The sequence below is a fragment of the Oncorhynchus nerka genome, linkage group LG4, assembly GCF_034236695.1.
Source record: "Oncorhynchus nerka isolate Pitt River linkage group LG4, Oner_Uvic_2.0, whole genome shotgun sequence".
Taxonomy (NCBI): domain Eukaryota; kingdom Metazoa; phylum Chordata; class Actinopteri; order Salmoniformes; family Salmonidae; genus Oncorhynchus; species Oncorhynchus nerka.
This window is the reverse complement of record NC_088399.1, coordinates 49,457,354-49,480,873: the sequence shown is the minus strand read 5'-3', so window position 1 is coordinate 49,480,873 and position 23,520 is coordinate 49,457,354. Positions and strand designations below refer to the sequence as shown.

At 42.5% G+C, this 23,520-nt stretch overlaps 1 long non-coding RNA gene and 1 pseudogene across 1 annotated transcript; one reads left to right on the top strand and one right to left on the bottom strand.

Annotated features, from left to right (window-relative positions):
• Positions 1-14,280: 14,280 nt before the first annotated feature.
• LOC115128960 (uncharacterized) lies at positions 14,281-19,894 on the top strand. Its single transcript, XR_003863573.2, has 3 exons — positions 14,281-14,448; positions 14,801-14,925; positions 16,988-19,894. It is a non-coding gene; the product is annotated as an uncharacterized LOC115128960 (long non-coding RNA).
• A 151-nt stretch (positions 19,895-20,045) lies between these two features.
• On the bottom strand, positions 20,046-21,076 carry LOC115128753 (C3a anaphylatoxin chemotactic receptor-like; annotated as a pseudogene).
• Positions 21,077-23,520: the final 2,444 nt, after the last annotated feature.

The window sequence follows — 23,520 nt, the reverse complement described above, 5'->3', positions numbered from 1 at the left end:
AAAACATCTGAAGTTCTTCAAAGGTAAATGATTTCATTTGAATGCTTTTCTGGTTTTTGTGAAAATGTTGCCTGCTGAATGCTAACGCTAAATGCTATGCTAGCTATCAATACTGTTACACAAATGCTTGTTTTGCTATGGTTGAGAAGCATATTTTGAAAATCTGAGATGACAGTGTTGTTAACAAAAGGCTAAGCTTGAGAGCTAGCATATTGATTTCATTTCATTTGCGATTTTCATGAATAGTTAACGTTGCGTTATGGTAATGAGCTTGAGGCTGTATTCACGATCCCGGATCTGGGATGGCTCGTCGCAACAGGTTAAGTAACCTTCTGTCTGATGTAACCATACCAAGCATAACATATCATACGAATTTGGCTATGTTACGTCTAGTCTATGAGACCAGGCTGGACATTCAGGTAGGTAGACGACTACTGTATTTCATTTCCAGCTTCCACTTCTGGACCCCAACATTCATCACACACTGCCAGTAACACACTGAGGTGAAGCCATTTGTCACAATACCAATTGGCTTAACTCACATTCTAAAAAGCATTGCTAGAGTTCCACACAGCAGATGAATGGTCTCAGACGAAAGGGGCACACTATCAAAAAGGATATGAAAACGCACATTATATTCTGACCAAGGTATATCACTTCATCATGCCAAGTGTTTGTCTAAAAATGGCCTATCATCGGTCATGTCTAGGAGAGATGAGGGTGCAGACAGACTCAGACTTGCAGTGTTTGATGTATGATTCCGACGTGATAGTCAGTGGCTTGGCTGAACAAACCCAGTCACCTGTGGAGACGTTATACTGCCACCTAGCAGACAATACCTGTCAAGTCTGGCACAGCTCGTACTAATAGTGGTCAAGTAGGCATATAATCATGGCTTTTGAATCTTGTTTTGCTGCAATTGGGACTTAGAACGTATGCCTCCTGAGGCATAGACATGAAACGCGCGCTCGCACTCGTACGGCAAGCGGTACCGGTGCATCAAGTCTGACAACAGGCTCGTAAAACAGCTTCTATCCCGAAGACACAAGATTGCTAAATAGCCAACTAAATAGCTAACAAAATCGCTACACTGACTTTCTGAGTTGACCCTTGATTTTACGCTATACACACTCTCAGTGCCCTACACACTCACGCACACTGACATTTCCGACACACACACACACACACAATATGCACATACTTTTATGCTGACTCTACACCCACACACTCACATACAATCATCATATATGCTGCTGCTACTCTGTTTATCATATATCCTGTTGCCTAGTCACCTTACCCCTATACATATCTACCTCTTATCACTCCAGTACCATTGCACATTGTAAATATGGTACTGGAACTGACTGATCCTGTATACAATATGCTTACTTCCTGTACTTTCTCGTGTTCTTATTCCTTATTTTCCCGTGTTTTTGTTCAACCTCATGTTATTTTTAGTATTACGTTGTTACTGATTACAGCATTGTTGGCATTTCATTGTACTTGTGCATGTGACATTAGAACTTGAAACACACACACGCAAAGAGAGAGAGAGAGAGAGAGAGAGAGAGAGAGAGAGAGAGAGAGAGAGAGAGAGAGAGCAATGCACTATTAGCAGTAAAATGCTTTGAATGTTTTTATTCAATGAGCTGATATACTGTCTCTTAGGATCTTCTATCCAAGTGGGTTGATGGTTATATTATGAACATGTCTATAACGTGCCGTGGCACTTATAGCCAAACATTATATTCCCCCTTCTACTCACAGAGCTCTGCTTCCTTTCAGATGGATGTGAGAGAGAGCTATGCTTAACACGCTTGGTTTTGAAATGTTTTGAGATGGGAGAGAAAGTGGCAGATCTTTATAGTGGAAAACTTTATAGATCGTCGCTTTTACTATAAATAACAGTAGAAAATGCATAAAGAACACCAGGGCCATGTTCAGTGCAAAGGAGTTTTTAAACGTTGCAGATAGAAATGCTATGAATAGAGCCAAGACGATTCTTTATTCTACATGTCAGAGAGGCATGTTTGTTCTACATAGCATATTTCTATCTGAATGAAACAAAACATTGCGTTCTGCTGAACGTGCCCCCAGAGTCAAGGTTAAGGAAGGAAGGGAGACTTGGGATGAGGAGATTTTGACATTAACATGTAGTCAAATCTGATATATGGTGGTAAAACTTCATAAAATGAGAACTAGATTCACTGTCAATTCCAATATGATTATACGAAAATGGAACAAACTGTTTATTTTGGTTTAATTTAACCTGGTATTTCAGACAAATACCATAGTTCTTCCATGCGCCTAACTCCACCTGATCGTCACAAATCTGTGTTGGGCACAGCATTGATTAAAATCCAAGTGGGACACACAATCAGAATCAGATCACTGTGGACCAGGTGGTGCAAGGGAAGAAGCTCTTCAGGTGATGGTTGACCAAATCACAACTCCTGACCAACATGCAAGTTATAACCATAGAGATAGATATATTACAGTGTCTTCAACAGCATGGGCAGCGCCATTGAGGCTACTTTAAAATGACAGAAGCACGGTGGAAGTTGTCAATGGCGCTGCCCATGCTAAAAAGACCTTTTGGCCACTAGAGGCCTCTATCATTCTCTATGGTTATAGCACAAGTTTTAAAACAGGAGGCAGGAAACAAGCTGTTTGGGGAAGAAGAGTTAACAGCTCAATGTTGCCCCCCTGTGGTGAGAGAACAGTATAGTGTCTTTACCTGCTCGGAGGAGGTACCTTTGGGACTGCATCCTTGGGTCTAACAGGCCTGGGAAGAGTGACCATTATGGACAACTGCAGATATTTAGAGAAATTATATTGTTAGAATTCCACAGATTAGCAGTATTGGTTTGGGTAATTAGATGAAACAATTTCCCAGCCGATATTATGATAATCCATTTTTATTAAAATTCCATTTGAAAAACTTAGTTGACTTTAATGATGTTAATGTAATGACAGCTCACTGCATTCTCTCTGATTAACTGTTACTCTTCAGTGTAGCCTCTCAGTTACTCACATACTCTGTGTGTGTGTGTGTGTGTGTGTGTGTGTGTGTGTGTGTGTGTGTGTGTGTGTGTGTGTGTGTGTGTGTGTGTGTGTGTGTGTGTGTGTGTGTGTGTGTGTGTGTGTGTGTGTGTGTGTGTGTGTGTGTATGTGTTTGTGTGTGTGTGTGTGTGTGTGTGTGTGTGTGATATTAAAGTGGAGAAATCCAGAATGAATCCCTCTTGGCCCAAACAGGGAGCCATCAGGGCAGTCTTATTGTAACTATTATCAGTCCTTAGCCTCAAGGCATCCTGCCCTGTCATCAGTGTTGACTTTCACCGCAAGGGCACTTTCACTCAACACACACACACACACACACACACTGTCCTTCTCTCCCTCACTCACCCTATATCTCTCTCGCTCTCTCTCTACTGCTGCCAATCCTAATCGGCAATCTCTCAATACTTCCCATACCTCTTTCTCTCTACGTCAACCCAGCTAACAATTCTAGGGAAAGAGAATGTTTTTGTAATGTTACCTGTAATGTTCCCCAGATGTTTGAGTGTCCAAAAACCTCCTGAGAACCTATTTAGGTTAGGATTTTTTTTAAAGTCAAACAAAACTTACCCAGACCGTGGTTGCCATGTTCTCAGAATATCACAAATTAATGTTCAAGACGCGTTTCATTGGAATGTTGAAAGAACATTCCTGTGTCCAGTTTTCTGAGTGTGAGGACAATATTCCATCAAAGTCCCATCAAAAATATACAGAAAATGGTTGCCATGCTCTCAGAATATAAGATATTAATGTTCTTGGCACGTTTCATGGGAACATTCCTATGTCCAATTTTCTGAGGGTTAAGGGAATGGTCTCTTGGAAACAGTCCTTGCACGTCACTGGAACAGTCCTGTGAAAACAGTTAGGTAATGACCTAATGAGACTCTTAAGGGAACATTCTCTAAATGTTTGTCGTTCGCTGGGAATCTCCTCTAGTGACCTCTATGCACGCCTTTTCTCTGTTGGTTAGTGTGGTGTGGTGTGATGTGATGTGATGTGATGTGATCTCTGTGCAGCTTTGGGCCCAGACAGGGCTTGTCTGTGTGTGTGGTCTCCGTATGTTAGTATTTGACAAACAGTAGCAGTGAAAGGGAATAACGAGGGTCATGACCTACCTCTAATAATCAGCCTGTCTCATTGGCCCTGTCGGCCCAGCAGACAGCCCATCACGGGTAAATATATATCTATTATTTCACTACTGCACCATGGGAATTTCCATGAAGTCATCCACCGTTTATTTCCTGTTGCAGAGTGACATACGACCCCACTTTCACTTTTCTCTATGGAAAATGTTTTATTTAACCTTTATGTAACTAGGTAAGTCATCACAGGAAGGCTAATGGATTTGGTGTGTGTGTTTGTATTTGTGTGTGGAGTGTGTGTGCGTGCATGCTTGCACATGTGCGTGTGTAAGTGTTTGTATTAAATGTTGTTTATAGACAAAAAACAATTCATACGGCATTTCCTTCCCTCCTCCGAACCCCTTTTGGAGTCACTGCCTGGCTTAGAGACCCTTCAGACCTCCACATCAACATGGAGGAATATATCCCGTTAACAAGACTGACTGTTAAATCCCTTCTGTCATCCCCCTTCATTATGGCATGGCCATGTCCAATGTCATCCGTGTGTGAGAGCTTGGCCAGTGGGCGGCAGATGGGGCAGGTTGGGTCTGCTCTTTCTCTTGCGCTCTCTCTCTCTCTCTCGCACTCTCTCTCGCACTCTCTCTCACTCTCTCGCACTCTCTCTCACTCTCTCGCACTCTCTCGTACTCTCTCTCACTCTCTCGCACTCTCTCTCTCGCACTCTCTCTCACTCTCTCTCACTCTCGCACTCTCTCTCACTCTCTCGCACTCTCTCGCACTCTCTCTCTCGCTCTCTCTCTCTCACTGTCTAAAACAAGAAACAGAGAATCTAACTGGTGATAGACTGCCAATAGGTACTTATCAAAGTAGGAGGCCGTTCCTTTTCTGACAACAAAAAGGAAAAAATATGTTGGTTTAGCTAGCGTTAGCTAGCTAGCAAAAAAAATGTCTATGGGATTATGGAGAGTGAATTCAATTGTTTCTTTGTCATCTTGCTAGCTACTTATTTAAGCATTTCATGGTAAAGTCTACACCTGCTGTATTCGGTGCATGTGACAAAAATAAAGGGTAGCAAGGAAATTCTCACAGCCTGTAAACCTGAGGAAGTGGTTCTGGCATTCTACGTATTTCTTTACTACCTGAAAATTGAGACACACCGTATTATTCCTTGGGCAGCCGTGGGGGGAAATGTTGTCGCTTAGTTCCTTGTTCTGATCAATAGGTTATGAAGGCTATTCAAGTGGTCTATTTTGCATTTATAACCAAATATAATCTCAGCGACTGTTCAAACAGTAAACCAAACAGAAAGAATCCGTCCAAAAAAGTATTTTGTTTAGAAGTAAATACACTACATGACCAAAAGTATGTGGACACGTGCTCGTCGAACATCTCATTCCAAAATCATGGGCATTCATGTGGAATTGGTCCCCCTTTTGCTGCTATAACATACTCTTCTGGGAAGGCTTCCACTAGATGTTGGAACATTGCTGCGGGGACTTGCCTCCATTCAGCCACAAGAGCATTAGTTAGATCGGGCACTGATGTTGGGCAATTATAGGCCCGGCTCGCAGTCGGCGTTCCAATTCATCGCACAGGTGTTCGATGGGGTTGAGGTCAGGGCTCTGTGCAAGTTCTTCCACACCGATCTCGGCAAATCATTTCGGTATGGACCTCGCTTTGTGCACGGGGGCATTGTCATGCTGAAACTGGAAAAGGCCTTCCCCAAACTGCTGCCACAAAGTTGGAAGCACAGAATTGTCTAGAATGGCATTGTATGCTGTAGCCTTAAGATTTCCCTTCACTAGAACTAAGAGGCCTAGCTAGAAACATGAAAAACAGCCCCAGACCAGTATTCCTCCTCCACCAAACTGTACAATTGGCACTATGCATTAGGCCAGTTAGCGTTCTCCTGGCATTCTCCAAACCCAGATTAAGCCGTCAGACTGCCAGATGGGGAAGCGTGATTCATCACTCCAGAGAACGTGTTTCCACTGCACCAGAGTCCAATGGTGGCGCTCTTTACACCATTCCAGCCAACTCTTGGCATTGCGTATGGTGATCTTAGGCTTGTGCCATGGAAATCCATTTCATAAAGCTCCTGACGAATGTGCTGCCGTTGCTTCCAGAGGCAGTTAGGTACTCTGTAGTGAGTGTTGCAACCAAGGAGAGACTATTTTTACGCTCTACACACTTCAGCACTCGGCGGCCCCGTTCTGTGAGCTTGTGTGGCCTACAACTTTGCGGCTGAGCCAGTGTTGCTCCTAGATGTTTCCACTTCACAATTACAGCACATACAGTTGCCCGGGGAAGCTCTAGCAGGGCAGACATTTGATGAACTGACTTGTTGGAAAGGTGGCATCCTATGACGGCGCCACGTTGAAAGTCCCTGAGCTCTTCAGTAAGGCTATTCTACTGACAATGTTTGTCTATGGAGATTGCATGGCGGTGTGCTCGATTTTATACACCTGTGAGCAATGGGTGTGGCTAAAATAGGTGATTCCACTCATTTGAATGGGTGTCCACATACTTTTGTATATATAGTATAACTAGTGATTACAGGCTAATGTGAAATGGTAGGACCTGCTGTAGCCAAACTAGAGATGTGCATCTTCATTAAATAGTACCCGTAAAAAACGTCTCAACGTCAACAGTGAAGAGGCGACTCTGGGATGCTGGCCTTCTAGGCAGGGTTGCAACGAAAAAGCCATATCTCAGACTGGCCAATAAACATTTTATATTAAGATGGGCAAAAGAACACAGACACTGGACAGAGGAACTCTGCCTAGAAGGCCAGTATACCGGAGTCGCCTCTTCACTGTTGACGTTGAGACTGGTGTTTTGCAGGTATTATTTAATGAAGCAGCCAGTTGAGGACTTGTGAGGCGTCTGTTTCTCAAACAAGACACTCTAATGTACTTGTCCTTTTGCTCAGTTGTGCACCGGGGCCTCCCACTCCTCTTTCTATTCTGGTTAGAGCCAGTTTGCGCTGTTCTGTGAAGGGAGTAGTACACAGCGTTGTACGAGATCTTCAGTTTCTTGGCAATTTCGTGCATCGAATAGCCTTCATTTCTCAGAACAAGAATAGGCTGACGAGTTTCAGAAGAAAGTTATTTGTTTCCGGCCATTTTGAGCCTGTAATCGAACCCACAACTGCTGATGCTCCAGATACTCAACTGGTCTTAAGAAATACAGTTTTATTACTTCTTTAATTAGCACAACAGTTTTCAGCTGTGCTATCATAATTGCAAAAGGTTTTTCTAATGATCAACTAGCCTTTTAAAATTATAAATTTGGATTAGCTAACACAACATGCCATTGGAACACAGGAGTGTTGCTGATAATGGGACTCTGTACCCCTATGTAGATTTTCATAAAATAATCTGCTGTTTCCAGCATTAACAGTGTATTTCTGATCAATTTGAGGTTATTTTAATGGACAAGAAATGTGCTTTTCTTTTAAAAAACAAGGACATTTCTAAGTGACCCCAAACTTTTGAATGGTAGTGTATATGAAAATTAAAATAAATTGCAGAAAATAAAGAAAAACCATTGAATGAGTTAGGTGTGTCCAAACTGGTACTGTACATGCGTGCGTGCACGTGTGTGCGTTTGTGTGCGCATGTTCGGGGTTATGCCCATATTGCTTGTAGTTGTTGGTTTGTTGTCTTGAGCTCAGGGCTCTTAGCCTCGTAAATACTAAACTGATTGTAAGCTTGTGTTTACACTCAGCACCCTTCTCCTCCACAACGCATCCTTCATTCTACCTCTCCACTCTTCACCCTTTCCCGTAGACCTTAGCATTGATTAGTAATGATAATAAGAATATAAAGACCAGGTGTAAATCACTTATTTGACCTCACACACACAAAGACAACAACTAATCGCACACACACACACACCAGACAGCCTCTCCCACGCACATCGCAGTGTCTCACACCCCATCGATTTTTGGCCAAATCCAGACGGGCAGCTGCCCAGCCAAAACACAGGCACGTCAAACCACAGACCACAGTTTTGTCATGCCTTATGGCTGACTTCCCTGTCCTGGCCGCCAGGCTCGGATAACGCTCATTGTTAACCCAAACACCGTAACATGAGAAAAGAGAGGAGCCCTGTGGTGGTGGCACACCCAGATCCTTAACACCCTGTGCTGCTGTTACATGGTGGTCAGTGGAGGATGCTGAGGGGAGAACGGCTCGTAATAATGTCTGGAACGGAGCATATGGAATGGCATTAAACTCAAGGAAACCATAGAAACCATGTGTTTGATACCATTCCACTAATTCCTCTCCAGCCATTACCGCGAGTCCGTCCTCCCCAATTAAGGTGTGACCAACCTCCTGTGATGATGGCCGTATGGTAATCTTGTCCAACAGTCGGTTCGCTCTATGTAGTAGCAATCAAGCCTGGGAAAGAGTTTAGTTGTGTGGTTATAGACTTGGATTGAAGGGTTTGCGGCTGAGTACTTGAGAATGGGATTTGCTCTCAGACCTGGGTCGGATGGGTTCAAGAAATATTTCAAACACTTAAAGCTGGAATCCTTCACGGTGAAAGTGCCACGTCCGTTTGCGATGTTACAGCAACAAACAAGTCACTGCAAACAACGAACACTGTTTTTTCCTCTCGAACATCATTGCACAGGCGATAGAATAGCACAATATGTAGCACAGATGTTTTTTTTTTACCTTGCTGCACGAAGCTCCTCAGCTATGCAACAAAAACAATGACAACTGTGGTGGGGGCGGCCAGTGCCGCTGTTTCCCCATCCTGCGGATTTCATGTTTAAGCAGTGCTTACAGTACATTTTCATATTACGAAACCCTCCAAAAGAGCACATTCTAAATGTTTTCTTCACCTGTTCCCACTCAAGCAGTGCCACGGCCACTGTCATCCTGAAAGGGTGCTTGATTGAGCTTGTTTGGCTCTATGGAACCAATGGCATAGTTCCAAAAGTGAAAACCTCCGCCCTTCGGGCACTCCAGGTAGACTCAGTCAAGTGCTGACCGTGTTAATCTGTCCTTTGGAAAGATAAACAGTGTCACGTTCTGACCCTTATTTCCTTTGCTTTGTCTTTATTTAGTATGGTCAGGGCGTGAGTTGGGGTGGGCAGTCTATGTGTTTTTTTCTATGTTGGGGTTTTGAGTTCAGCCTAGTATGGTTCTCAATCAGAGGCAGGTGTCGTTAGTTGTCTCTGATTGAGAATCATACTTAGGTAGCCTGGGTTTCACTTTTGAGTTGTGGGTGTTTGTTTTCCGTGTGTGTGTTTGTTGCCACACGGTACTGTTTCGGTTTTGTTCACGTTTATTGTTTTGTATTTTCATAGTGTTCAGTTTATATCTTAAAATAAAACGTTATGGACACTTGCCACGCTGCGCATTGGTCCTCCGATCCTTCTCGGAGGAGGAGGAATGCCGTTACAAACAATGTCCCGCCGATTCTATAAACCCTGGTTACATTTACAACTCTGTTTACGATTTACACATAATCTGAATGAGAAATTATGAGGGAATACTGGGCTGGTTATCTTTGATTAAAACAGAAGCTGAGACATCAACAACATGCACATACTGTATTTCCCTCACTCCTTTCTCAAAGAACCATAACAACTGACAAATTCACCCAACAACAGTAATGCAGCTCTCAATCTGTGAAAGACACTTTTTAACTAAATTAACGGGTAATAAAATGACAAATCTTGACTTTGCAGAAGTGCAAGGTCATCTTCATTAATATTGTGTTCGTGAGTTATTCTGTCACTTCATATTCAGTCAGGCATTTCAGTGTCACAGAGAAAGTACTGATTGACAGTTTAAATTACATCTACATGGGAAGTGTTGAACACCATAAAAACTGCAGACAGGCATGCTTTTTCAATTTCTTTCCCTTCGAGCAGGCACAGTCACCAAACTGACATTTCAGTAGTGCAGGCCTACACATTTTAGAACCAACCTTTGTGTGGCTTCCACGACAGCCTCATCCCTGTGAATGGGTAGCCTGTACTATAACATTGATGGTGGTGGTGAGAGAGCCAGTTAACACTTTTTATGGCTGAGATCCCGCTAACGCACAGCCAGTGAAAATGCAGGGTGCCAAATTCAAAACAATAGAAATCTCATAATTAAAATTCCTCAGACATACAAGTATTTCACACCATTTTAAAGATACACTTCTCGTTAATCCCACCACAGTGTCAGATTTCAAATAGGTTTTACATTGAAAGCACCACAAATGATTATGTTACGTCAGAGCCAAATCACAGAAAAACACAGCCATTTTTCCAGCCAAAGAGAGGAGTCACAAAAATCAGAAATAGAGATAGAATGAATCACTAACCTTTGATGATCTTCATCAGATGACACTCATAGGACTTCATGTTACACAATACATGTATGTTTTGTTCGATAAAGTTCATATTTATATTTTAAAATAAAGTAATCCCTCTCACCCCCCCTCCCCCTGAAAAGATTTAGATGCACTACTGTTCCACTGGAGGTCATAAGGTGAATGCACCAATTTGTAAGTCGCTCTGGATAAGAGCGTCTGCTAAATGACTTAAATGTAAATGTAAATGTTAAAAAATCTGAGTTTACATTGGTGCGTTATGTTCAGTAGTTCCAAAACATCCGGTGATTTTGCAGAGAGCCACATCAATTTACAGAAATATTCATTATAAATGTTGATGAAAATACAAGTGTTATACATGGAACTTTAGATACACTTCTCCTTAACCAGTTGAAGCTATGGGGGCGCTATTTAATTATTGGATAAAAAAACGTTCCCGTTTTAAGTGCAATATTTTGTCACGAAAAGATGCTCGACTATGCATATAATTGGCAGCTTTGGAAAGAAAACACTGACGTTTTCAAAACTGCAAATATATTTTCTGTGAGTGCCACAGAACTCATGCTACAGGCGAAACCAAGATGAAACCTCAAACAGGAAATGAGCAGAATTTTTGAGGCTCTGTTTTACTATCGTCTCCTTATATGGCTGTGAATGTGCCGTGAACGAGCTTATGCTCTCTGCCGTTCGTCCAAGATGTCTGCAGCATTGTGACGTATTTGTAGGCATATCATTGGAAGATTGGCCATAAGAGACTACATTTGCCAGGGGTCCGCCCGGTGTCCTTTGTCTAAGTTGGTGCGTAATTCTCAGCTGCAATCATTTTACCATGCGATTCAGAGGGAGAAGCACACTTCCAGGAACGATACATCATTGAAGAGATATGTAGAAAAACACCTTGAGGATTGATTCTAAACAACGTTTGCCATGTTTCAGTCGATATTATGGAGTTATTTTGGAAAAAGTTCTGCGTTTTTATAACTGAATTTTCGGGGTTTTTTGGTAGCCAAACATGACGCAGAAAATGGACCGATTTCTCCTGCACAAATAATCTTTCAGGAAAACTGAACATTTGCTATCTAACTGAGAGTCTCCTCATTGAAAACATCCGAAGTTCTTCGAAGGTAAATGATTTATTTGAATGTTTTTCAGGTTTTTGTGAAAATGATGCCTGCTAATGCTAATGCTAAATGCTAATGCTAAATGCTAACGCTAAATGCTAGTTTTGCTATGGTTGAGAAGCATATTTTTGAAAATCTGAGATGACAGTGTTGTTAACAAAAGGCTAAACTTGAGAGCTAGCATATTGATTTCATTTCATTTGCGATTTTCATGAATAGTTAACGTTGCGTTATGGTAATGAGCTTGAGGCTGTATTCACGATCCCGGATCCGGGATGGCTCGTCGCAAGAAGTTAATGCAACCACTGTGTCAGGTTTCAAAAAATCTTTACGGAAAAAGCAAACCATGCAATAATCTGAGTATGGAGCTCAGAGCCGAAACAACCCAAACAGATATCAACCATATTCTGCCATCAACAGAAGTCAGAAATAACATTATAAATATTCACTTACCTTTGATGATCTTCATCAGAATGCACTCCCAGGAATCCCAGTTCCACAATAAATCTTTGTTTCGTTCGATAATGTCCATCATTTATGTCCAAATAGCTTCTTTTGTTAGCGCGTTTGGTAAACAAATCAAAACTCACGAAGCGCAGTCACTAGTTATAGACGAAATGTCAAAAGGTTCTGTTACAGTTCGTAGAAACATGTCAAACGATGTATAGAATCAATCTTTAGGATGTTTTTAACATAAATCTTGAATAATGTTCCAACCGGAGAATTTCTTTGTCTGTAGAAAAGCAATGGAACGCGAGGTCGAGCATCTGACTCATTCCCCTCTCATTCACCCCCACTTCACAGTAGAAGCCTCAAACAAGGTTCTAGAGACTGTTGACATCTAGTGAAAGCCTTAACCTCTTACCTCTACCTGGGACGCTTGCGTCCCAACTAGAGCTCTGGAAATGCAAATGTGCTACGCTAAATGCTAATAGTATTAGTTAAAACTCAAAAGTTCATTAAAATACACATGCAGGGTATCAAATTAAAGCTACACTCGTTGTGAATCCAGGCAACAAGTCAGATTTTTAAAATGCTTTTCGGCGACAGCATGAGAAGCTATTATCTGATAGCATGCACCAATACACTACAACAGAAAAGCACAGCAGGGGACGTAAACAAAATAATTAGCATTTCGGCGTTACACAAACCGCACAATAAAATAGAAAACAGTCATTACCTTTCACCATCTTCTTTGTTGGCACTCCTAGATGTCCCATAAACACTATTGGGTCTTTATTTCGATTAAATCGGGCCATATAAAGCCAAGATATCGTTATATGTAGACTGTGTGATAAACGAAAAAAACAGCGATTTCACAACGTAACGTCATTTTTTAAAATTCAAAAAGTAGACAATAAACTTTCACAAAACACTTCGAAATACGTTTGTAATGCTACTTTAGGTATTACTAAACGTTAATAAGCGATCAAATTCATCCGTAGGCGATGTACATATCATTAGCTGTCGTCTTGGAAAAAATTTCAGGAGAGAGCTCTTCCGGAATGATCTGGGCGGAGACCGGAGGTACGTCGTGCCCCTCTTTCGGTTCAACCAAGAATCAAAGAGGATTAAATTCACAAGATACTCGACTACATGGGGATGCTGTGGGAGTTGAATGCTCGGTCTTATCTAATTCGGCTCACTGTTAACAATTGCTGGAAGTGGCGCAAGGATATTTATTTCCATTTTCTGTGATCAGGTTTTCCTGCGCATTCCGATGTAACGCACGTTATGTAATAGCCACAGTCGTGATTTAACCAGTTTTAAAAACGTCCGAGGGTTTCCTATACACACATTCTAACCATATGAACGTACTATATTCCTGGCATGAGTAGCAGGGCGCTGAAATGTTGCGCGATTTTTAACAAAATGTTCAAAAAAGTAGAGGGTAGGAGCAACTAGTTAAGGAGTGCAACATTACCAATATCCCACTGTATCTTCAATAGGGAATGAGTTGAAAAACAACCAACCTCAGATTTCCCACTTCCTGGTTGGATTCTTTTTTTTATATGGCAGGTTTTTGCCTGCCATATGAGTTCTGTTATTACTCACAGACATCATTCAAACAGTTTTAGAAACTCAGAGTGTTTTCTATCCAAATATACTAATCATATGCATATATTAGCAACTGGGACTGAGTAGCAGGCAGTTTACTCTGGGCACCTCTGGGCACCTTATTCATCCAAGCTACTCAATACTGCCCCAGCCATATTAATCAGGTGTTTCTGGATGTGTGCATTTAATATTTTTGCAGTTAAAATGTCTAATCATGCCCCAGCAGTCCTGGGTATTAGCTGTCCCTCTGTCCTTCGTCTCTTCAGGCCATTGGGGGTGTGGAGGCTAGCTAAGCCCTGGTTAAGCACCTGCTTGTCCTATGGCGCTGGGCTGGGTATGTATTAAGCCCAGTGTCATCGGATGGACCATACTGTGAGTGTGTGAAGCATAACACCCACTGTCTGAGTGGGAATTGTGGAATTCACTTTTGCCTCTGTTAGCAATGTGTCCCGACGCTGGCAGAGTGGAACGGAACAGGGGGGCTGACCAGTGTCATTGTTTCAGAAATACACAGACAGCCATGGGAATGCGAATGGGAGAGAGAGAGAGAGAGAGAGAGAGAGAGAGAGAGAGAGAGAGAGGGAGAGAGAGAGAGAGAGAGAGAGAGAGAGAGAGAGAGAGATGGCGTGTGTATGAGTGATTGAGTGTCCAACATGCATCCTGCCACTGAGGTGCATTTTTGGACAGACTGAACACCTCTGGACGACTACTGTTTCAGACTGATAGCAGCACCGCAGACCCTCATCATCAGACAGACACAGGGAAAGGACACTGATCCAATCTTGGCAGTAAGTCTCTCCTGTTCTTCTGTGTTTATGAGCTGTGAAGTGTTTCTGTGTCATGTGTTTCTCAATTCCCAGCGATGTTTGTGTTTGTTTGTACCTCATGAATTATTTGGTGAGCATGTGCCTACACTCACCGTGTGGGAGCAGGGGCACCTTTAAGGAGTAATAAAATCAATAGAGACCAGGTAGTGCACAGTGGTAATATTTTGAACACACTCGCTGTACTAAAACAGATATCAATTCTGATATTAAAATTGTAACAATAAACATTTGCCTGAGTTAGTATAATATGTGCTATGAGCCTAAAATGTTCTCCTGAATTGAAATTACATCTTCCCTCCTTACTTTCTTTCAGAAAATGAGCTTGGCTCGGATCCATGATAAACACAAGCTAAAGAAATACTGGGAGGAGAAAATCGAACGTCACAGCGATATAATGGGGAGTGAGGAATCCAGAATGAAGAGCAGTGCCTTATCAAAGTAAGTATCTCTGTCAATAGCCACATTGCCTTATCAACTATAGACCATCACTGTTATGAAGAATACCTCAGGAACAGGAAAATACCATTTTTCTTGTCTTAATAAAGTCTACTTTATAGACAGTAATTACCATTGGAATTCTGTCCCCATGCACAACCATAAGCTACTTACACTAGGTCTCATTGAGTAATTGGCTTTGGTCCCACCCCCCCATCCCTCCATCTCCAGAGGAAAAATTAAATGTTTCTGTCTTTTCCACAGTGTTTCTTTACTGCAACACAGCCTGTCGGTTTGGTCGCCTATAACTCAATTCTGCACAGGACAGTAACTAGTCTTATATCGGAACCAATCTCCTCACAATGAGCATCTGTTCTTGACATGCTGCTCAGAACTTAACCGACAGTAACCAAGACAACACGCCTTGCGCCAATGAAGCATAACTGACATGCAAATGAGTTCTAATCGATTGCAGGCTGAGGCGGGTAGACTACAGAGCCTAGCTACAGACTGGCAGGCAAACAAGCAGGAAGATGTGCAGGCAGCAAGGTAGGCAGGCAGGCAGAGAGACAGGCCGTCGGGCAGTATGCTGTGCTCTGCCGCTGCAGTCAGGTCAGTAGGGATTAAGAACGTATTGTTGCAAATGCACCCTAATCCTTCCTCTTTGGTCCTGTGACTAATCAATGTGAGCAGAATTTGTTTCCTTTGGAACAGATGGGAGGGGCCCTCTAAAGCAGCCCGAACCCTCCACCGCCTGTAATGAATGTATAGATTGTTCACACACAGAACGACACAATGGGCCTTGAGGCTGATCCTCCCTGTATTAATATGTGTATCTGTGTGATCCACAAATCCCCTTCGTTACACAATGAAATAACTGACTGCAAAGGTAATTGCTGCCAGGGAGGGGTGGATGGAGGGAGGGAGAGAGGGATGAGTGAAAGAAAGGTAGAGAGGTTAAGAAATACTGTCTCATTACTCCACTACCAGCATTAGGCCTAATGCTGAGTCACTGGTGAATTGTGTTCAGACCTGGGTTCATCTACTATTTGAAATCTCTCAAATACTTTGAGCATTTGCTATAGCCTACCTGGAGAGTCAGGTGTGCCAAGTTTGTCGTTTTGGGACCGTTCTATAGACCCATTTCTCAGCCACGCCATGAGAAGTTGCACGCACAGTTTGTCATCAGAAACCTCTTTATTTACCTAGCAGTGGATAGGATCACATGCAACTTCCAATGCAGCTTGTGCGATGACAAACGCGCAATCAGATGGTTATCGTCTACAACATCGCAGATCGCCGCTAGCAAGGCAGAGAGGCGAGGTACAATATCTCAAACAGAGTTAAATAAAGCCAGAAGGTTAATGTACTTGTTGAACATAGTTATAGCCAACAATCTGGTTTGTTCTCTTGATCATCACTCACTCACTGTGAGGGTCCATTGTCAAGGTCCCAACATTAGCGTCCTGCTACAGAGCTTTTAGATGTTGGGATGAGCATGACATTTGACGGTAAACAGAAAATGGCTCTATAGGTGGTCCATGAAGTAGTTGAGATGATTTCAAATCATATTTGAACCCCCTGTCAGATCACTAGAGATATGATCAGCATTGTTTTCGACGGGTGATTGTGAAATGTGGAGTCTGTGTCATGTGGGCAGCCGGGAGGCTGGTTGATGTTGATGGACACGTTGTAGGTTTGAATAGGATCATGTGTCAGAGTAGCATCTTGTTTATGTGAGTGACAGGGAGGGCAGTGGAGATGACACGGTGTTAATTAGCAAATCAATGTGTTAGTTACTGAAGTCATCTTCGTGTTAAAGGATCACTGCCGCAGGACATTAAAAAGGCAGAGAAAAACACATTTGAATCCAAAAGAGAGGTGTAAACATTAGCCATGGTGATAAGAATATGCACTTCATAGAGCCATGATAGGTTTCGGTGTTGTATTCTACAGACATGTTTATGCTGTCATTGCAAGTCCTCCATGTATCACACTGTCAAATATTTTATCAGATTGATTCTCCATGAATTAAAAATGGTCATGTTCATCACCCTTCCAACAGGCTGCGGGACGAGTGGCTCAGGAGGCTGAAGCTTCGGAACCAGCAGCTGGAGCATTTCGAAGAGAAACACATCAGGAGGGCCAAGATGTCCCAACAGGCCTTCAAGATACCCAGTCAATGACTACTCGAATCTACATTCTAGAATCTACATCATTCTAAGCCATCTGACTGAGGTCATGACATGTAGATTAGCCTGGCTGCCATCTCTTGTTCAGATACTACATTCCACTCATTGCAACTCCTGTCATTTGCCAAAGACAATCTTTGGCAAATGACGGGAGTGACAAGGAGTGGATTATTAGCTAAAAAAAAGACTGGTACTCAGACTAATGATGTAGGGTTAACTAGGACTAGCTTCTCCATTTCAGATGATGACATTACGACTATAGATTGAGGGGAAATACTGTAACTGAAGTGAAGTTTACTTCTTGCGAGGGAGACGGTATGGCAGAAAGTCAAATGGATGGGATGTCGCCGAATGATTAGTTGCAGAGCCATGCTGTACAGACTTTGTCATTAACACTCGTGTCGTAGTTTTGAGGCGACCATCTGTTGTGCAGTTAAATAAGTGCAGGGGAGTATGTGAAGACTTGACTGTACATCAGAGTGACAGTCGTGGTGACTGGTGGGGTAATTATTTGATTTTTGTGTCGGAGGAATATACAACGTGATCGGGAGGAAACATGATGAAGATTGACAGAATATGGTATGGTTTTTTTTTTTCAAGAAAGAAAAGTATGGAAAGTTCAGAGAAACCATAGAAATGTGTTAATGTCCCAATTTCCGGGCTTAAATATAGATAGAATTTCATCATGTTTAACATAATTTATCTGCAACATTAAAAGAGAGGGGAAAGCATCTCTTCTGAGGCATGTGAAATGTAAAGAACTCAGAACTCATTTGAGTTTTTTTTTAAATGCATGTGGACAGTTTCAGAGGTTTCTGAGAGATGTGTTCCGGCCAGGTTACACTGCAGGCGTAGTTCCTTTATCTGAGGGGAGAAGTTGGTCTTTCAGTCATCAGTTTAACAAAACATTAGCATTGTGCTTTGAATTGACACTATGTCGATGTGTTTTAGGGTGTCTGCTTATGTCTTGGTGTTAAGACGAGCTGTGAAAGGGAGTGCTGTTAGCTTCATCTTCTTTTCAGTTTGATGTGATGAACAAAGAAATGTCCAAAAAAAAACATCCTACAGCATCACCATGATCCTACATCCTACCGCATCGCCATGATCCTACATCCTACAGCATCACCATGATCCTACATCCTACAGCATCACCATGATCCTACATCCCACAGCATCACCATGATCCTACATCCCTCAGCATCACCATGATCCTACATCCTACAGCATCACCATGATCCTACATCCTACAGCATCACCATGATCCTACATCCTACAGCATCACCATGATCCTACATCCCTCAGCATCACCATGATCCTACATCCTACAGCATCACCATGATCCTACATCCTACAGCATCACCATGACCATATTTGAGAAGTGTACAATCATACATTATCAATGGCCAAGGAGACAGCTTCTGATCAAAATAGAAATGATTGGACCGAAAGTACAAGATTGGGAGATGGTACAGTATAACATTACGGAGTATGGCATTACAGAGTCATTTACTCCTGAGGTGCTGACCTGTTGCACCCTCTATAACGACAGTGATTATTATTTGACCCTGCTGGTCATCTACAGTGCCTTGAGAAAGCATTAATGCCCCTTGACTTATTCTATGTTCTGTTGTGTTACAGCCAGAATTCAAAATGGATTCAATTAATTTCTCTCTCTCTCTCTCTCTCACCCATCTACACACAATACCCCATATTGACAAAGTGAATGCATGTTTTTAGACATTTTAGCTAATTTATTGATAATGAAATACAGAAGTATCTCCTTTACATAAGTATTCCCGCCCCTGAGTCAAAACTTTGTAGAAGCACCTTTGGCAGCGATTACATCTGTGAGTCTTTCTGGGTAAGTCTCCAAGATTTTTCCATACCTGGATTGTGCCCATTATTCTTCTCAGAATTCATGTTTTGCAATATGTTTATTCTGTAAAGGCTTCCTTTTTTTCCCACTGTTATGCAGGTTAGTATTGTGGAGTAGCAACAATGTTGTCGATCCTTCCTCAGTTTTCTCCTATCACAGCCATTAAACTTTTAAAGTCGCCATTGGCCACATGGTGAAGTTCCCTGAGCGATTTCCTTCCTCTCCGGTAACTGAGTTAGGAAGGACGCCTGTAACTTTGTAGTGATTGGATGTATTGATACTTCATTCGAAGTGTAATTAATAACTTCACCATGCTCCAAGGGATATGCAATATCTGATTTTCTACCAATAGGTTCCCTTCTTTGCGAGGCATTTGGAAAAACTCCCTGGTCTTTGTGGTTGAATCTGTGTTTGAAATTCACTGCTCGACTGAGGGACCTTACAGATTATTGTATATGTGGAGTACAGAGATGAGGTAGTCATTCAAAAATCATGTTAAACACTATTGCACACACAGTGAGTCCATGCAACTTACTATGTGACTTTTAAGCACATTTTTACTCCTGAACTTATTTAGGCTTTCCAAAACATAGGGGTTGAATACTTATTGACAAGACATTTCAGTTCTTGTTTTTGTTCTTTCATTTGTAAAAGTTGCAAAAAACATATTCCACTTTACCATGATGTGTTATTGTGTGTAGGCCAGTGACAAACAATATCAAGTTAATCCATTTTGAATTCAGGCTGTAACACAACAACATGTGGAACAATTCAAGATGTGTGAATACTTTCTGAAGGCACTGTAAGTGTAACAGAGATAAGAGTTTTAGGACACAAACAGCTTAAAACTAAAAGCAATGCAGGCAACATTCCAAGCATGGACTGAACGTCCAACCGTCCTTTGTTTGGCTCAATGTCTAATTTCTTAACTACTGTTCATTCATTAATCATGCACATTCAGTGCCTCAACAAGTCAGAAAACACCAACACGTGTTTTTTTCATCTACACATTGAGTATCTTTGAGACAGGAGTTATTTATTTTCTTCTTTCCGATTCAGACCTGAGCCTCAGACGAGTTTGTGAACCGTGACCGCTGCGACTGTCCAGAGGAACATGTGGTCACATCCTCGCTGAATACATTTTCAAATATTTTCCTAAGAGATACCCTGACCCTCTTCCTTAAGTCCTGACCCATAAAGACACACGGGAAGAGGGTTGCTGTGAGCCAGAGGAGACGGCCAGGGGGTCCAGGGCCTGGGCCATGTCTCCCGAGGCCTCCCCTCCATACTGCATCACCAGCCCTATGATGTGATATGGCAGACAGCACATAGAGAACACAGCCACAACACCCATTATGATCCAGATGGCCCTCTGGGATTTGAGCAGGTAGCAGACAGCGATGACCAACAAGGGGATGAGGAAGCCGAGCACTAGCCTGGTGACGTGGGTGGCTTTGATAGCTGTGATGGCCGGATGGTTGCCCTCAGTTTTGTCTAGTAGGTGGTGATGGGTGCACAGTGACGTGTTCATATAATCAAGGAATACTATTCCTCTGTAGATCGTAGAGGCTGAGGAGCAGGGCCAGGACCCAGGCCAGACCACACAGCAGCCAGGCCAGGGTGAGGCTCCGGTGGTTCTGGGCCCAGAAAGGCAGGATGACCAGCGCAAAGTGGTCCAAACTGATAAGGACCAGAGTGAAGACACCTTGCACATAGCCTCTCCAGGGGTGGTTCAGTATGATTTCAGTAATAGAGAAAGGGATGGAGGGATGGAGACACAGCAGAGCAGGTCAGCCACATCCAGGATAACAAACCAGATGGTGTTGACTGTTCACTTCATCTTGACTCTAGCTAACCAAATGACAAAGTTGTTGCCTGGGATACCGAGGACACAGGTAATGCTGTATAGGACCATAGACACCACCCGTATGGATGGATGCCCTTGTTCTGAGAAATACGTTTAATTGAATTGGTCATAATACAAGTCAAACTCCCCCTACTCTTCTGTGAAAGTCCCATTGGAATCCCCATACTCTTCTGTGAAAGTCCCATTGTTAATCCCCATACTCTTCTGTGCAAGTCCCATTGTTAATCCCCATACTCCTCTGAGAAATTACCATAATCCACTGAGAAATGCATGTTGTCACTAGTTGTTTGATACAGAATGTCAGTCATATTCTGACTAAATGCATACAGTACCAGCCAAAGGTTTGGACACACCTACTCATTTAAGAGTTTTTCTTTATTTTTCACTATTTTCTACATTGTAGAATAATAGTTTAGACATCAAAACTATGAAATAACACATATGGAATCATGTAATAAGCAAAAAGTGTTAAACAAATCAAAATATATATTAGATTCTTCAAAGTAACCACCCTTTGCCTTGATGACAGCTTTGCACACTCTTTTCAAACAGTCTTGAAGGAGTTCCCACATATTCTGAGCACTTGTTGGATGCTTTTCCTTCAGCCTGTGGTCCAACTCATCCCAAACCATCTCAACTGGGTTGAGGTCAGGTGATTTTGGAGGCCAGGTCATCTGATGCAGCACTCCATCACTCTCCTTCTAAGTCAAATAGCCCTTACACAGCCTGGAGGTGTCTTTTGGGTCATTATCCTGTTGAAAAACATATGCTAGTCCCACTAAGCGCAAACCAGATGGGATGGCGTATCGCTGCAGAATGGTGTAGTAGCCATGCTGATTAAGTGTGCCTTGAATTCTAAATAAATCACTGACAGTGTCACCAGCAAAGCACCCCCACACCATCACAGTGTGGTTCCCATCTTCACGGTGGGAACCACACATGCAGAGATCATCCGTTGACCTACTCTGCATCTCACAAGGACATGGTGGTTGAAACCAAACATCCACATTTTGACTCATCAGACCAAAGGATAGATTTCCACTGGTCTAATGTCCATTGCTATTGTTTCTTGGCCCAAGCAAGTCTCTTCTTCATATTGGTGTTCTGTAGTAGTGGTTTCTTTGCAGCATTTCAACCATGAAGGCCTGATTCACGCAGTCTCCTCTGAACAGTTGATGTTGAGGTGTGTCTGTTACTTGAACTCTGTGAAACATTTATTTAGGCTGCAATCTGAGGGGCAGTTAACTCTAATGAACTTATCCTCTGCAGCAGAGGTAACTATGGGTCTTTCTGTCCTGTGGCGGTCCTCATGAGAGCCAGTTTCTTCATAGCTCTTGATGGTTTTTGCGCCTGCACTTGAAGAAACTTTTAAAGTTCTTGACATTTTCCGGATTGACTGACCTTCATGTCTGAAGGTAATGATGGGCTGTAATTTCTCTTTGCTGATTTGAGCTGTTGATGCCATAATATGGACTTGGTCTTTTACCAAATAAGGCTATCTTCTGTATACCACCCCTACCTTGTCACAACAAAACTGATTGGCTCAAACGCATTAAGAAGAAAATAAATTCCACAAATGAACTTTTAACAAGGCATGTCTGTTAATTGAAATGCATTCCAGGTGACTACCTCAGGAAGCTGGTTGAGAGAATGCCAAGAGTATGCAAATCTGTCATCAAGGCAAAGGATGGCTACTTTGAAGAATCTCAAATATATAATATATTTTGATTTGTTTAACACTTTTTTGGTTACTACATAGTTTTGATGTCTTCACTATTCTACAATTCTCTTCTTCAATATAGAAAATAGCAAAAATAAAGAAAAACCCTTGAATGAGTAAGTGTCCAAACTTTTGACTGATACTGTACATACATAATACATTCATTTTCTTTCTTTTTTTGTGTTTTGAATTTGACCCCTTTTTCTCCCCAATTTTGTGGTATCCAATTGTTTTAGTAGCTACTATCTTGTCTCACGCTACAACTCCCGTACGGGCTCGGGAGAGACAAAGGTTGAAAGTCATGCGTCCTCCGATACACAACCCAACCAAGCCGCACTGCTTCTTAACACAGCGCCATCCAACCCGGAAGCCAGCCGCACCAATGTGTCGGGAGGAAACACTGTGCACCTGGCAACCTTGGTTAGCGCGCACTGCGCCCGGCCCGCCACAGGAGTCGCTGGTGTGCGATGAGACAAGGATTTCCCTACTGGCCAAACCCTCTCTAACCCGGACGATGCTAGGCCAATTGTGCATCGCCCCACGGACCTCCCGGTCGCGACAGAGCCTGGGCGCGAACCCAGAGTCTCTGGTGGCGCAGCTGGCGCTGCAGTACAGCACCCTTAACCACTGCGCCACCCGGGAGGCCAATACATTCATTTTCTAATTTCATTTTTTAATTTCACATAAAAAATTTGGTGATTTCACTAACAATCATTCATGACTCGACAGACTCGACAGCCTTGGTTTCTCAAATGATTGTCTCGCCTGGTTCACCAACTGCTTCTCTGATAGAGTTCAGTGTGTCAAATCGGAGGGTCTGTTGTCCGGGCCTCTGGCAGTCTCTATGGGGGTGCCACAGGGTTCAATTCTTGGACCGACTCTCTTCTCTGTATACATCAATGATGTCGCTCTTGCTGCTGGTGAGTCTCTGATCCACCTCTAC